This window comes from Octopus bimaculoides, chromosome 4 (genome assembly GCF_001194135.2).
Source record: "Octopus bimaculoides isolate UCB-OBI-ISO-001 chromosome 4, ASM119413v2, whole genome shotgun sequence".
Classification (NCBI taxonomy): Eukaryota; Metazoa; Mollusca; class Cephalopoda; order Octopoda; family Octopodidae; genus Octopus; species Octopus bimaculoides.
This window is the reverse complement of record NC_068984.1, coordinates 123,329,850-123,334,999: the sequence shown is the minus strand read 5'-3', so window position 1 is coordinate 123,334,999 and position 5,150 is coordinate 123,329,850.

Genomic DNA, 5,150 nt, shown 5'->3' with positions numbered 1-5,150 from the left:
ATATATATATATATATATACACATACATATATATATATATAGTCGGTTCAAATAAACAAGGAATTTAAATAAACTGTTAAAAAAGGAAAAAAGAAAAGAAAAACAACGAACGTGAGGCGTGAACAAGAGGTATATAAGCTTGACGATCGGTGAAAGGAGAAAGTTGAACGTTTCGAGCATAGCTTTCCGTCGGAAAGGAGAAAGGGAAAAAGTTCAAAGAAGGAGGAGAAGAAATCGCCAGCGGCCCTCGTGCAACGGTACTGAAACCGAAACTGCGGGATTGCAAAGTTAGCTTTATAATCACACAGTCATGCTTGCGCCTATAACACTGAAAGTTCCTCTTTCAGTTTTGAATAAAAGTAATAAAAGACTCTACAGTTCTTATTCCAATCTAATTTCCTTTCGTTTTCTGTATCTTTCAATGTATAGAAAATGCTTTAAACTTTCATTATTGTAATAATTAAGGTGGCGAGTTGGCGGAATCGTTAGCACATCAGGTGAAATGCTTAGCGGTATTTCGTCTGTCTTTACGTTCTGAGTTCAAATTCCGCCGAGGTCGACTTTGCCTTTCATCCTTTCAGGGTCACGTTCTGAGTTCAAATTCCGCCGAGGTCGACTTTGCCTTTCATCCTTTCAGGGTCGATAAATTAAGTACCAGTTGTGTACTGGGGTCGATCTAATCGACTGGCTCCTTCCCCCCACCAAAAAAAATTTTTCTGGCCTTGTGCCAAGAGTAGAAAAGGATATTTCGTCCGTCTTTGAACGTTCTGGGTTCAAATTCCGCCGAAGTCGAATTTGCCTTCGGCGGAATTTGAACCCAGAACGTTCAAAGTCGAATTTGCCTTTCATCCTTTCGTGGTCGATCAAGCAAATACCAGTTAAATGCTGGAATGGATATAATCGACTAGTCCCCTCCCACAAAATTTCAAGCCTTGTGCCTATAGTAGAAAGGATTATAGTAATTGGGTGAGTCATTAGCATGTCGGACCAAATTCTTAGCTCCACTACTACCGGCTCTTTACGCTCTGAGTTCAATTTCCGCCGAGATTGATTTTGCCTTTCACCCGTACAAGATCGATAAAATAAGTATCATTTGAGTATTGGGTCGATGAAATCGACTTGGCCCTACCCATTTAAAGTGCTGGCCTTGAGCCGAAATTTAAAACCATTTAAGGCAGTGAACTGGCAGAATCGTTAGAGCGTTGGAGAAAATGCTTAGAGTTATTTTTTCCGACTCATTACGTTCTGAGTTCAAATTCCGCCGAGATCAACTTTGCTTTTCGTCCTCTCGGAATCGATAAAATATATCTCAGTCGAGCACTGGGGTCAATATAATTGCTGACCTTGCACCAAAATTTAAAAGCAATATAATTATCATAGTGCTTAGATAAATTCGTTGCTGGTTGCAATCTTCTGTCCAGAAGACCAAAAGACGTTCTATTTCAGTAATGATACTGCTTCTATTTCTAGTTCACTGCGAAACGAAAGCAAGTGGCTTAGTGGTTAGGGTATTCAGCTCAGGATCGTAAGATACTGAGTTCGATTCCCGACGACACATTGTGTCCTTGAGCAAGACACTTTATTTTCACGTTGCTTCAACCCACTCAGCTGGCAAAAATTAGTTCTACCTGTATTTCAAAAAAGCCAGTCTGGTCACTTTCTCTGTCATGCTGAATCTTCCTGAGAACTACGTTAAGAGTACGCATATCTGTGGAATGCCCAGTCACTTGCTCGGCAATTTCACGAGCAGGCTGTTCAATTGGTCGGATCAGCTAGAACCTTCGTCGTCGTAACCGACGGAGTATCAGTTAGTTCCTTGCAGACCAGAAGTTAATACAATTTAATTTTTTTCTGCATCAACATCTGTTTTCCTTCAAATTTTTCGTGTTGTTGCTTCTGTTTATTTTTGCTTTCATCGTCGCCATTTTCAAATCCTTTTATAACTTCCAATTTATCACCTAAAGTTAATATTTTACTTTCTTCATGACACCAGAAATTTTCTCGTCATGTAACCACATATATAGAGGTTATATTACAAATTGTATTTGGTTGGGCGGAGCAACACGATCTCTACTCGGAAACACAAGATTTACAATGACAGCACATTTATCAAAACATAAGTATCAAATTCTACTTTTAAAATCCGTTTCAGAATACAGTAATACAGCAGAGCAATAATATAGTGTTCGATGAGAGCACGGAAATTTTCAAACTTCATTCGAAAAATTGTTACACACACACACACACACACACACACACACACACACACACACACACACACACGAGCAGACAGACGGACAGACAGACAGACAGACAGACAGATAGATAGATAGATAGATAGATAGATAGATAGATAGATAGATAGATAGGCCTATGCCATTAGTTTGGACAACAAATATGAAGAAAGGTATACTAAATACCATAAAAAATTAATTCTTGATTTATTGAAACTATCTTGCTTCGAGAGAAGATTAAAAAAACCTAATGGTAGTTGCAGCCAATTCTAAATAAAAGAGAAGATAACTTCAAAGGGTTAATCATGAATTACCATGCTATTAAGGCTGGAATTACCAAGCCATGAAGGAAAAAACAACCTGTTTGTTCTTCGAGAAGCAGAATGACAGATGTGAGAATGTTCAGCCAAAATAAGCGTCATCAGCACAGCGCTGTCCTAGTTTGACTCCAATCCTACATAAGAAGTAGCGGTTCGACTTGGGAGACTCGCTGATCTCCGAGTTATACACCCTATTAAGCAAGGTTGCTCCAGAGATCCTTCGAAGAAATCCCATTTCGGCCGCTTGTATTCACGATCATGCTCTTTCGGTCATTACTCAACATTTACGATCATAAGTGAGGATAAAAAGGTAGACCCCCTTCAATCGTGAATGGCCATGGGATTGCACCTAGAAAGTTCCCCTCCGAGGCACAAGTCCGGCCAAGGTTATTTATGGAAGACCAGCAGTCGCCCATACATACCAGCCTCCTCTCTCCACGCCACCGATGTTATCCAAGGGAAAGGCAAAGACTGATATAGCTTGACACCAGTGATGTCGCAACTCATTTCTACAGCTGAGCGAACTGGAGCAACGTGAAATAAAGCGTCTTGCTCAAGAACACAACACACAGCCCGGTGCGGGAATCGAACTCACAACCTCATCACTGAGAGCCCCACGCTCTAACCACTGAGGCATGCACCTTCACATGATGAGGAGACTTATTTTACAGTTATTTGTGTTGTACCTAACGTATAGTACCTACTTTCTACAGTGAGCTATTCCGCTATGTGGAACTTATTTACAACTAGATGGACTGTACAGCCGTACGAGGGTGTGCTGAAAAGTTTCTGGCTTCGAGTAAAAGAAAATACAGGAGGATCAGTTAGTTATAATTTTATTCAACATATTCTCCTCTCAGATTCACACACTTATTACAGCAGCCCTTCAGTCTTTTTTAAAGCCCTGTAAAAGAACTCAGAAAGCTGAGCCTCAAACCAGGCCTTTCGCGATACCCGTAAAGCCAGGAACTTTTCAGCACCCACTCGTACATTACCATATAACAGTAAGTTATATCACAATGTGGTACCTAGAAAATCACAAGAACCCTTCTTATGACTCGGGGGGGGGGGGGTCAGTCTATTCCTACAGGACATTCCAGTAACCTCTACAAAGCATACAACCAAATTCATATGAATGTAATAACACACATCCTCCTTAAATTAATGAAACAAAATATTACATAAAAATCATGTCGCAAGGTCGTCTGGCAACATTAGCTAGCTTCACCATTGAATAGGAATTCAGCCGAAAAATTGATTACAGATATATCATACGAAACTTAGCTCATAAAAAGACACACAAAGTACTTCTCAGAAAAAAAGTTTAAAATCCATCTTAATCTTTGATAATAGATAAATATTTAAGATTATGCAGTTTTGGGCTTTTAATAATTGATGGGTGGAGTCCTAAAATAGTCTTGCACTGCGTGTAAGTGGGTGTGTATTTGTGTGTGTGTGTACAGTAAAATATGTGTGTATATGTATATATACATATATATATATGTATATGTGTGTGTATACAGTAAAATATATGTGTGTGTGTATGTATATATACACATATATGTATGTGTGTGTATGTGTGTGTGTGTGGTTCAGAATTATACAAAAAGCATGATATAAAAAAACAGAATATGTACAAAAAATATAATACACACGCGCGCGTGAACGCACACACATACAAGCACACACACAGACACATAGACATACAGGTAGACAGAGAGGCAGACAGACTGACAGACTGACAGACAGACAGATCTTTCTCGCGACAGCCCTAAACCGTGCTACAATACAAATGTTTAAGATGATTCGTTGACATGAAAAACGCAACAAGAGCTCATCTACAACACGATGTGTGTGTGTGGCATGAACACATACACGCACATATTCACACTCTCATACACTTATGTGCTTTTTTTATCTCAGAAAGTAAAGAGAAAGTCCTCGATAGATATTGCACAGTAGTTCTCAACTCTCCTTTTCACCAAATGGCATTTTGTAAATGCCTCCACTCCATCTTTTGCAAAAGAAGTAGATTACCAAACAGAAGCAAATTTTGTGACATATAATATGAACAGATCAAAGCTATCAGTCAGATAAGAAAATTCTTAATCAATGTTTGCCTACTCTGTAACAGAACCTTGACAAGAAGTGGTTTCAATGACAAAGTTAAAAGCCGAAATGCTTTGGGAAAACCAAATCTATAAAGCATTAAACATAGATACAAGAACATAATGTGGCATAATCGACCTTATGGCATAAATGTAACCATAAATAAAGCAATGATCTTCATGAGACTGATAAATATAGTATCATCCCTTTCCACTCTACTAGGCTCACGATCACATGCACAATCACGCTAAATGCAAAAGCACGCTCCTTCAATAACTCTCAAACAATCTTCGCCAAATTCCACCATAAAATAGTTATATGACTGGAAATGCATATGAGGATGTGTGGTGAGCAGTCGCGATGCGGCAGTCGAAAGACAAGATCGATGCGGAGACGATAGCAATTAGATTCGTGGATAAGAAAGAAATCAAGGATGCTTGAAGTGTCTGTGTACTAGTCAGGGATGCGTGTAGAGAATGAAACTAAC